The sequence below is a fragment of the Pinus tabuliformis genome, chromosome 4_2 (assembly GCF_031772625.1).
Source record: "Pinus tabuliformis cultivar Carrire ecotype Pingquan chromosome 4_2, CPIR1, whole genome shotgun sequence".
Taxonomy (NCBI): Eukaryota; Viridiplantae; Streptophyta; class Pinopsida; order Pinales; family Pinaceae; genus Pinus; species Pinus tabuliformis.
In genome coordinates, this window is record NC_142304.1 from 922,340,499 (window position 1) to 922,353,058 (window position 12,560).

General features: G+C 40.0%; 1 pseudogene; it reads left to right on the forward strand.

Moving 5' to 3' along the window:
• Window positions 1–415: 415 nt before the first annotated feature.
• The window catches only part of LOC149172700 (OBERON-like protein), an 87,157-nt pseudogene continuing 75,012 nt past the window's right edge, over window positions 416–12,560 (forward strand).

The following is a 12,560-nucleotide window of genomic DNA, read 5'->3' on the forward strand; positions in this document are numbered from 1 at the left end:
TAGCCGAGGGGGCCATGCTCGCTCTCAGGCAGCGCAAAGCATGGAGCAACCACCACCACCTGCCTCTCCGACTTCATCCCAGGCTAATTCTCCCCCTCCTAGCCCGCCTCGCAGAGTCTATCCGCACAATGCCTTCCAGTCGACTCACTTCAGATTCCAGAGCAACCTGAACTGGCCCATTATCACTGCTAATATTACCATCATCTTCTCTGAAGAAGAAGAACAACACAGGGCTCCGGAGCGTAACCCGGCCGAGCAACCTCAGGACAGCCGCAGAATTGTTGGCAGACATGGCTCAGAGCAGCTCTCGGCGGATGAAGGCAGAGCAGCAAGGCACGACGGGTAGCATGAGGAAGGTGATGCTGTAGGTGACACTCGGCAACCAAGTGGCAACTCTCACGGCACCACAATTTCAATGGCCATTGCTGGCAGCTCGAGCGGCACCCTTCAAGCTTCGGAACCTCCAGGTGGTGGGGTGGAGGGCAGCGTGGCGAAGGAAGGCAAGATTTGGTATGGGAACGAGTGCCCCGTCATTGAGGAGCCACTGGACCTGGACTTCCCTATGTGATGCCACATGGTCTCCCACGTGTCACCCAAGTTTTTTGCTGCTGACTGGTTAGGCTCTGTTGTTAGTGGTTTTTGTGATACTGTTTGTAGTTTTGTGGTTCTGGCATTTGTGGTTCTGTTGCTGACTTGTGTAGCAATCTGTCATATGATGTTGTCTCAAATTCTTCAAATGGTGCTCTCTCAAGCTCTCATTCTGGTTTTACTGTTGTATTCTCGACTTTCTGCATGGTTTTTTGCAAAGTGTAACTGGTTTTCCCAAACATGGGATAGTTTTGATAACCAGAAGAAACTCAGATGTTCTCGGCTGAGGCTACTGCCTCATTGTAACTATATTTTTCTTTCCTCTTAATAGAATTAGTTTTTATAGAGAAAAAAATGGTATTCTGGACTCTGTACAAAATAATAAGTTATTAAATACAATTCAAGGACTTTTTTTATTTAAGGTATTTTTCTTAATGTTAATTGTGTACATCCTAGATCATGCAACTTATAGAGAAAATACTCCTTGTGTGTTGAAATATTAACCTCCTATAACTCATCGGTAGTGTTGATGTCCTCCAGATGTTCCCTCATAATAATAGAACTGATGGAGATACACATACATCAAGTGAACTATAATCTCAAACGTGGCCATTTCAGTGTACCATGTTTGTTGTTCATGATTAATGTGGCCAGGACCACAGGGAAGGAAAAGTTTGCACAAAGCATGACAAATAATAAATCGACTCTAAATCTTGGCAATTTTAGATGATGACAATAGTCTTAATACCTTTAAAAATATTGTTGAAGAATAGATTATGATTTTAAATGTCATTTTTGGGATTCAACTGCGTTAAGTAAGTCATTCATCTATGACCATTTCCATGAGAGGTAGTCGTAGCTGGCTAATTTCTCATGATTTTTTAGTAGTCCACTTAGCACTCATTGCATCAGGTGATGCTCACAAGGGTGAAGAAGTGGGATTGAAACTAGTGAAATGAATCACATAGTGTCAATCATCACTTTTGGGGCTTGCACCACAGGGGTGAAGAAGTGGGATTGAAACTAGTGAAATGAAGCACATATTGTCAATCATTGCTTTCGGGGCTTGCACCCAGTAACCAAAACTTCCCGGGAGGTCACCCATCCCAGATCGCCTCTGGCTCAAGCGTGCTTAACTATGGAGTTTTCCCCGCAATCAACCCACTTAGCTTCCCTTGCGTAAATCCTAGATTATGATTTATTGGAATGTTCCCATGCTTAAATCCTATGCTCAAGTCTATGAACGAAATTTGTTAGACAACCCTTGATCCTTGTTTGACTATCACATGGATTGTTTTATTCATGTGACGAGGAAGGATCTAATGCTTTCGAGTCTCTTAAAGAAACATTTATAACACTATGTGACTTTTTTATGCATACTAAATCATCCTACAGAGAACCCAATAATAGAGAGATGCATTGTTTGCCTGTCGACCCTAAGATACAAGTGACATATTGGTCCAAAGTTACTAGGGGCACAAGTATAGTGATGAAATGTCTTGCCCATTTATGTCTTGAAGTGAGGAAAATGTGGATGAGAATGGAGGCGTGATTTGATCAAGCCATTAGAAAATATCATTTTGGATACACAGTGGTGTTAAAACCAATCAGTTGTGGTGAAAATGAGGGGATATCAGATCTGTTTAAAACAAGCATGATTGATATACCTAGAGTATTATTCCCATGGGGCTTGTCCACGAAGTTGATTATCTAGTCAACATTCATATGAAAATGTTGTAAGTTCTCCTCCAAGGCCCCAGATCATGTGAACAATGCACATTATCCTCGATTTGATCATGGATTTTGCAAATAGTGTCATCATCCAACACTTTGGCACAATCTACACCCACTTCATACATTAAATAATCTTATGGCTAGGAGGAATGCAGTGCATTTTTGTCAATTGAATCTTGGTCTCTACTTGACGACAAGTCATAATTTCCTAGAGTCATACATCCTAAGACATCATTTCTAATTGGTGCCTTGTTGTAGCGGCTACAACCACCCTCCAAAATTTTTCCTTAGCTTCATTTTGGAGCCTCCCTACCGACCATCCTCAGCAGCATGTCTTGCACTGTCAAGCACATCAGCTTCAACTGTTTCATAGAGTATTTTCAACCTGTGCATGCAAGTTTGTTCCACCTTCTTCACAGGCTGCTTTCAGGCTTAGTTTCAGTTGTTGATTGAGCAACTCCCTCTGGGAATTGCGCAATTCTGGAGGGGAACCAACCTTCCCTCCAGAAATTGCGTAAACCCAGTTGGACACCTAGCTGGGCTCTAGAATTGTGCAATTCCTCCTGATAGACTTCCTCTCAAAAATTACGAATTCATCCCAGGATAGCTGCTCAACCCAAAAATTACGAGATACAGTCAATTATGCTTCCTTGAGAAAATTGTGAGGTCTGACCCAGGACAGCCGCTCAGCATAGAAATTACGAGATACAGTCAGACAGGCTTCCTTAAGAAAATTGCGAGGTCTGACCCAGGATAGTTGCTCAACCTAGAAATTGTGCAATCTAGGGAGACAGTCGCCTATTCCTATAAAAAAATTCACAATCCCTCTCGGACAACCATCTCTTCTCAACCCAGAAACTGCTCAGATTTTCATCCCAGGCTCGCAGACCGACACATGTGCCTTCAGGTTGACCAGTTCCCTCCAGGATTGAGAAAAAATGATTTGCATATATGGACTACTTCTCCCAAGGCAGCATGCAAAGGCATCCCTTGATTCAAGGATATATATTAGTAGCTGGAGGTTACATGCGAAGATCATTTCAGAAACCTCCCGCCAAGTGTCGCTTTTCCTAGATTTGTGGCATGCGCGTCACAACCTTGATTTAGCAAAACTCATCAACTGGATGCTGCAGAGATCATTCCTCACATTTACCCTGTAGCTCTGACATCCCACATTGCATTTAGGAGTCGGTGGCACATTCAGCTCAGCTGTTTCAGGGTAAGCTCTCTTTTCATGTCTCGCTCTGTGTTTCTGTTGCTTTTTGTGTTTTGCTTCGTGTGAGTGATGTCTTCTTGATTTTAGTGAGCACTTGTTGTCATTTTGATGTATGTTTGCTTGTAGAAGCACTGTTTCAGTTTTCGTTCGCATCTCACTACTGTCGCATGCATTGGACTGTTTTTTCACGAATGGTCACCGTTGTGGCGACTCGCTTCACACACATGCATGCTTTCCCATTTCCTGAATCCTGCACTTGTTGTTTTCATGTATGATCATTCACTCTTGTTTGCACTCATCTCATCATGCATTCAAACTTCTCATGTTTTCAGTCACCTGTCGGCCGGTCTAGGCTACCTTGGCCCAGACCATCCCTTGCCCGGCTAGCACTGCGCATTTCCGGAAGCAAAGGTTTTTCCCTCCCTCCAAAAATTACGCAAATACGGCCTAGCACTGACCTCCATGTTTGCATTGTGCAATTCTTGGAGGCAATGTCCTTCCAGCCCCAAAAACTACACAATGCAGTTTGCTGGTTGCATGTCACTGTTGAATGAAATTTCACATTGCGCAGTTTCAGTCCTCAGCAGGCCAAGATGGAATCTACATTGCACATTTTCAGTCCTTAGCAGGCCAAGCTGGAATGTGCATTGTGCAGTTTCAGTCCTTAGTAGGCCAAGCTGGAATGTGCATTGCACAGTTCCAGCAATCAATCAGCCTCTTGATAGCCCGGACTGTGCCTTGCACAGTTTTGGTAGCCAGTCTCCCTAACTCCCAGCGAAAATTGCGCAACCTTCACGATGAATCACACATGTATGTTGCAAGTTAGTCCTCAAGTTCATTTTGGTTTTTGACTGACAGATTGCTTGTCACGAGAATTGCTATGTTTCCAGGTATCACAGGTGTTCATCTGCCTCTCAGCAACACAGGTACAATGGATTCCAGGAGAGCAGAGTCAAAGACATCGTTCAGAGCACATCTAAGGATGCAGTCGATCAAGTGTCTATGAACTTTCCTATCCACAAAGACATCAAGTTGTTCATGGACAAGGATATCAAGATGAATGGAAGCAGCATCACAGCGAGCAGCACCATCAACAATAGCAGAAGTCAGCGCACCTACACGTGACGAGTTTAAGAGGAAGGTTGTCGACAACATAGAGGCGGAGCAAAGCTGCAAGTTAAAAGAAGATCCACTCATGATGAAAGTAGCTTTAGAGATTGAGGCTATGAGGTGACGGCGTGACATGAAGATCACGTGAAGGCAAAGAGAGAAACAGAGAAGGAGTTGCATGTACTGAAGCAACAACTCAAGGAAAAACATGAGCTGCATAGATGAGAGAATGAGTTATAGTAGGACCAGGTAGAGAAGGGGGCACAAAATGCACAGACGGATGAAACTGCACCTGTACAAATTATAGATCCATCCTAGCAACTGGCATGGAGTAAACAAGGTGAGCAGTGTTGTTGATTGCATGTAAGGGAATTTAGCAGCATGCATGTCATTATGCGCACGCATACGATCCCACCCATTTGGCACGCTCACCCAAACAAAGACAAGAAGCAAGTTCGACTGGAGCTGAACATGTATCTTGACAAGTTGACACATATGGTCACCAGCACACACTTGGAGATCAACACAAACGCTATGCATCAATATGTTTCTGGTCCAATTGCAATTAAGAAGATGATCTGCATGTTGTCAGATGAGTTGGACAAAAGAGCCATATCAGTGTACCCAGATGCAACGTAGGCAAGAGTTCGTTTTTAGCAGGATGTCACCATTGAGTGCGCAGACACCATCATAGATGACCAAGCTTGGCATCAATTCGCCACCATTGACCATCACAAGGATGAAAAAGAGTTGGTCTCACCACAACGGTTCGAGTGTTAGTGATTTCTTGCATGGCTTTCTCAAGCCATTTTGTCTCACATGGGTACATGTGCAGATTGTATGTAATGTCTCGTCAAGTGGAAGTTCAAGTGTCAATAGTTGAATGTAACAGTCATAGAGTAGTTGAAGAGTCATGAGGATAGATGAATGGTCACAAAGGGGAGTGTCTAGGGTCACCCCGCCCTTTGCTATAAATAGTCCCTCATAACTCATTGTAGAGGATTTTGGTCAGCTAATCTATCGATAAGAGTATCTTGGAGAGAGCTTGGATAGTATTTTAACGAGCCTTGGATTCTCCACTGTGTATAGCTAGTATATCTCTTTGGAGGAGCAGGCGGTTGTGACTATAACATTCTGTTGTTGGAACTAGTGGTTGGACATGGATGTATTGTATGACTGGAACTTACAATTCTTAATATAATAGAGACAACATGTTTCATGCATATATGGACTCATTCTGTATAATTATGTACGAATCTTACTGAAATGTGTTGTTGGTTTAACCATCACTTTGGATTGTTAGCTAACTTGCTTTCCAGTTTGTGATGCATCTTCGCTCATGTGTTCCCTTCCAAGCCACATGTTATCATAGGTTTCCAAGGGGCGCACTCACCCCACTTTCTATATGTTAGAACTGTTCATGCACCTTCCTTGACTTGTCGCAGCGGTCACACCCTTGCTACCAACATGGACATCTTATTTTCCTCTGTGCGAAACCGTGGTCAAGGCAATACCGTACGACCCACTGTTGGGACTCCTACACCAAACAGTCTGAGGTCTAATTGGGACTTTTTACCAGGGAGATCCCCTAACATGTTGGCGAGTCCAACACCGTCAACATGCCTTTAAATTGAGGTAAGGGTTGAACCCTATCCTTGGAGTTTCTCATCCAAAACTCACGCTTCCTCTTGTGACTTTATTCATAACCAGACCATCATACTCATGAACAAATGTGGAGAAATCAAGATGTGAGCTTTCTTTTTCATGGTTAAGTTCCAAATCGTGATTTTCATTTATGAGGTGATGATATCCATGAATAGATGACACAAGTGAAGTGTGCCTCTATTAGATATGAACTGAGAAATGCATCCTCCTAAATAATTATACCCTAACTAACACTAATAATCCACATGCATGACCACCTTGTTTATTTAGGGAATTGTACCTTCTAACTAAATAGTGCATGGAGACTACTAATTAATGAAAACTAAGAAATAACACTGACCGCTAAACATGGAAAAGCATCTAAACTAGAAATGAATTGAGGGTGTTGCATGTATGATTTTTCCAAGCGTTCAACCTTTCTCTCTCCTCCATAAATTACTTCACTCTCATTTCTTGTTGTAAAAAGTTACTAAAGGAGGGTTTGTTGCTTTCAGTAGCTTCGTTGCTACTACTGGAAGAGAAAGGTGCCATTGTTGGAACATAGTCTTGGCTACACATAGAAAAAATATTAACAAAAATAAGGCTAATCTATGATCATAGAATGAAGTGTCAATATTATAACATCACTTATTTGTACCCCTATAAACATAGTCCATCCATTTTTGGATGTAGTCCAAACATAAATCACACAGCCAAAGAGCAGGAAACTGGTTATTGCTAGATCTTGCAAATACCACAACAATATCATCCAACAGATAGTTTACATCATCCAATGCTTCTTCTTCACTGCAATAAAATCTCTCAGTAATAAGGTTATCTTTGGTGTCTCTAAGATAAATTTTCAAACAAGATGGCACTTTTTCCACCATCAAGAAAGCATGTAGGGATTAAGGACGAAGAAAAACCAGGTCCAAAATTGTGTAACACACTTCTTTTTAAGGTGTGTTGTCCTTGTTTTAATTGTTGTAATATGCTAACCACACACTAAAAAACCATTATGTTGCCATGTTGCAATTGTGGCTACCTCCAAGATAATTGCTTTTCTGCCCATCATAATTATATTTTTCACTCAAAAGGTAACTTTAAATATGGAAACCTATGAAAATAACAGTCTTCAAAAACCAAAATCTATAATTCTATAGACACATAATGCAGAAAAATAATAATAGTGAGTGCATAGATATGAGATTTGGATCACATCTATCTTCTATTGAATACAGAAAGAAAAAAATACATAGCAATAACTCAAAACATAAATCTTCCTAACCTTCACTAGAGCCTCACCCTAGTCTAATCACCTAGTGTGTTCCAACTACATGGATAAGTGTGCCAGGTAAGTGCATTTGAACTAGAAGATGAATTAGAGCATGCAGGAGTGCATACCCTTCCATGAGAATTGATCCCTCTACCTAAGCTTGAAATTTATTATGTGCAATCCCTTTAATTAACTAGTGATTTGTTTTCTCCTAATGATAGATCATGCACGCAGAACTGAATTGAAATGAATTTTAATTATAAACTAAACTGAATAAAAAATGGAATGGATAAATATGAAACAATGTGTAAAATATAATTCATTGAAGGTGCATTATAAGATCAGTTCATGGATCAGTCCTCTCCACACAATTGTGCATAGGGTGACAATATTGTTGGATGGTGTTGTCATTGATGTCAACCCGTGGAGGTGACTGGGTTTGACATTGACTAAAAACACTAGTCATTGATCTCAAATGGTTAATGAACGCTTCTTAGTAACTGTCAGATTACATCAAGATAGTAGCTATACTATTGGATGGTTGAAAACCCAAGTCCTAGGGTTTGGTTTCCCTTGACTAAGGATGTACCCTGACTATGTCGAGGGTTTTTGAAGGGTCTGTTACTGTCAGTCTTTCCAGCCTTCCTCCAGTGATCAAACGTGCTCTTACAAAGTGATTTTGAAGTGTCAAGGTGAAATTTTGTCATTTCAGTGAGTCTTCAAGCAAAATTTGGTCACTAGGCGTTAGGTCTAGGGTTTGCTCTCACTCTTTTCAAAATTGCCCAAATGCCAATCTATGTCACTATTCAGCTGAGTCTATCATCATTCATAGGGTTTTCATTATCATGTCAATGTCTAATGAGTCATTTTACATCTTGTTCATGCTTCAGTTGCACCTAGGCAAGGTCATTTCCCTCTTCTAGGGTTTTGAAGCCAAGTTCTCTTGGACGGTCAAATCATCGGCAAAACTTGTATCCAGATGTTCATACACCTTCCCCTATCCTTAAAGTACCTTATTAAATGCTTCCCATCCCTTAGATCCGCCAAATTCTTCATTTTCGCACAAACCCTAGTTTCTTGCTACAACCTGACAATTTTCTAGGTTGGGCCTGTGTTTTGCCCTTTTGGACCCCTTCCCCTCACTCGATCTCCACGATTCCACTTTCCCCTGCTTCCTAACATCCCTCCCTACTTCCAAAAATTTCCCCAAGAATTTAGAAGCCTCTTATCCCCTTCATTTCGCTTCATTTCGACAAAATTCCTTGTTTCACACATTGGGATAAGTTTCACTCAAAAGATGTTTCTGAGCAATCAAAAATGAATTTGGGAAAACTGAGAGAGGTTTTTGTCCACAACATGCCAAGTAAGAAAAACCTCCTTCACTTTTTACACAGGTGTCATGGTTTTATAGAAATGTCAAAAATACAATCGCCAGATCCAAGGAGGTTGGCCAAGGCACTAAAACAACGGAAAAGACCCGATCCACTCCAAATTTTGGCCAAAGCCTCTTTGAATGAGCATGGTACTTGATTGGGGACTCCTAGCCCAAATTTCAAGAAATTTGGAGAAAATTTTGTCAATTGTGAATTTTTTGTGCCAAACACAGGTTTTTGCCCCCAACACGTCGCGCGCCGCGCGCGACCCTTTCGATGGGCAACTCCTTTTCAAGAAAACTCAGCATTTTTGGATTTTTCATGCAAAGATACACTTTCTCAGCAATTACCAAGAAGTTTCACCAAGTTTTGAGCCTCCAGAAGGTCAAAAAACATGCAAAAAATGACTTTCTGCCACTTTTTTGACACACAGGAAGCAGTCTTGGGAGATTGTAATTTTGGAGGGGCAAATGGCCACCAAATTCAGAAATTATACTTGGGTTGGAAAGTAGACATCCAGACCTTTCCAACAAGCCAACTTTTGCCTCATTTGGATACCTGGAAGTGCCTCAAAAACAACTCCAAAGGCGCGTGACGCATTCAGGATCAGGGCGCGACGTGTTGGGCAGTTTTCACAGAAATTCACCTACAGCTCAGCAAAACGCAGTTTTGACTAGATTTGACTTTTTGGAGTAGATTTTGATCTTCCTTGTTGTAAATGATGTAATTTTATGATATTTTGACACTTATTTATCTCTTCTAGAAGATTCATTCATGAGATAGGCAAAAATTTAATGAATGAATTGGTTTCCTAGCTTATAGAGGCAAGTTGTTTTGACTGCCTAGTTTTCAGTGCTCAGTTTAGAATTGGTTGAAACAGCTCCTAGGATAGTGAGCTCGACCCCTAGAGGCAAGGAAAGATGTTAGATTGCCTATATTATGTACTTTCTTGGTCATTTTCATGGTTGGACTCTTGAGGGAGAAAGCTTCTATTGTATTACTCATTGTATCTCTGCAATTTTGGCAAAGGAAGAAAGACCAGGGTTTTGCAGCAGGGAAAATTTTAAGAACCCCCCCTAAATTTATAAATATAATAAATGGGCGAATCTCCATGGTATATAGGAAAAATGGAAGGCGATTTTATCAATAATATAATATGTATATATAATTTTTTGGCGAATCTCTCACCAGGCATGGCGAATATTTTACTCAATTATAAAATCTTGTAAGATCTTGGCGAGTCTTTCACTAAATAATAAAACTTTGTAAAGTCCTAGTGAATCTTAACATAGGCTACATGCTGGTTTAATTCCCCCATTTAAATAGGCTACATTCCAGGTGAATACCATGGGTCAATACCATGTGCCATTTTGGTGAATACCATGGGTCAATACCATGTGCCATTTTTATTTTTATTAATTCTAATATTAGGGTTAATAATGGTTTTTTGCATGGTATTAATAACAATCTAGTCCATGGTATTTGTCCCATAGTATTTTGGCCATAGGTTTCACCTAAATATAACCCATTTTTTGAGTGTTCATAAATATAAGGTGACTTATGGAGTAAATATAAAAAAATGTTTTATTTGTTTACCATACCTCTCGTTTATTTATATTTTTATTAATTTACCATACCTCTTTTACAAATATGGTATTTGGCCCATAGGATTAACTTAAATAAAACCTCTTTCTTGAGCCTTCATAAATAGAACGAGGGTTATGGACTAAATATAAAAAGAGGTTTTATTTATTTACGATACGTCTAGTTTATTTGTATTTATATTTATTTACCATACCTTTTGAGTAAGTATAAAAAGACGTTTTATATATTTACCATACCTCCACTTTACTTATATTTTTATTTGTTTACACCCTTACATGTATATAAGGTGACTTATGGAGTAAATATAAAAAATGTTTTATTTATTTACCATACCTCTCATTTATTTATATTTTTATTAATTTACCATACCTGTTTTATAAATATGGTATTTGGCCCATAGGATTCACTTAAATAAAACCTATTCTTGAAAATGGCGAATGGATTCACTTAAATAAAACCTATTCTTGAAAATGGGCGAATGGAAGGTTGTAAGTCCTAATTTCAAGGGCTAAATTTACCTTTTATACCCTCTCCCTTAAAATAAGGTGGGCTATTTGAGGTGATTTGTAAAAATGTACTATGATACAAAATATTCGCCCACTAAAAATTTAAAACCCCTTAATTTCGCCAAAGGGCGAACATTCGCCCCTAAAATTATCCTTGTTTTGCAGTCCTTTTTGGGATTTCTGTGGTTACATGTATTGATGGTGTGTTTCTCTTTGTACTTGTAAGTTTGTTATGTGAATCATCTTCTTACTTTTTCTTCTGCAAATTAGGCAAATGAAGTGTTAAGGTAGAATTCATGGTTGCTATGCTCTGCCTTTAAGTTTGCTTAATATCAATGTTTTTAGTTGTTTAAGGAGAATTCAAGGTGATTGCTTGCTCTCCTTAGCTCCTCACCAGTCATTCTCATCCATCCAAATCTTTCAAAGGCATCAATACAGTCTCCTACCTCGCCCCAAAGAACCCCTTGCGAAAACTGTGTCCAATCCCTGCACCCAAAATTGCCTTTCCCCAATTTTCCACCAAAACCCTAAAAATCCCAAATCAAACCTTTTTATATCAGTTTACTAGCCTAAAATCAGTGTTCTTTATTGGTTATCTCTGCCCATTGAAGATCTTTGCCGAGATAGACCGGATAGAGCCCTCTCCTGCCCCGTAGGGCTAGCTACGAGGCTAAGTGGTTTGATGTTGCCTTGGAGTTTACCTTTTTCAGCCTGAGGTGAAATTTCAAGTGCTAACAGGGTCAAACCATTGAGTTTTTGTTGGAGATCTAGGTCATTAAATTCTCCTTGAAAATATGTTTATTTTGATATGTAGTACACCTCGAGAGGCCTCATGGTTTGAGATATATTCACAGTTGAAGTTATTGACCCAAGTTTTTGGGTTAAAAGCCCAAGGGGAAGTGACATGACACCTCCTCATACAATTGTCAACATATGGCATTGTTTATCACTGTAATATCACCCCATATAAGTTGACAAACAATGATCAACAATGTCATATGTTGACAACCGTAGAGGAGGTGTCATGTCACTACCCCTTGGGGTTTTAGCCTAAAAAGTGGGATCACTAACTTCATTTGTGAATATCTCTCAAATTAGGAGGCCTCTCGGGGCATACCACATATCAACATGAACATGTTTTTTATGGAGTGAGTCACTAACTTCATTTGTGAATATATCTCAAACTAGGAGGCCTCTATGGGTGTACCACATATCAACATAAACATGTTTTTTATGGAGTGAGATTACAGTGATAAACAATGTCATATGTTGACAACCATAGGAGGAGGTGTCATGTCACTACCCCTTGGGGTTTTAGCCCAAAAATTGGGGTCACTAACTTCAATTGTGAATATCTCTCAGACCAGGAGGCCTCTCGGAGCGTACCACATATCAACACATTTTTTTTTCGAGGAGAATATAATGACCTATATATACAACACAAAATCAATAGTTTGACCCTTCAAAATCCCTCGACACAGTTGGGGTACATCCTTAGTCCAGGGAAC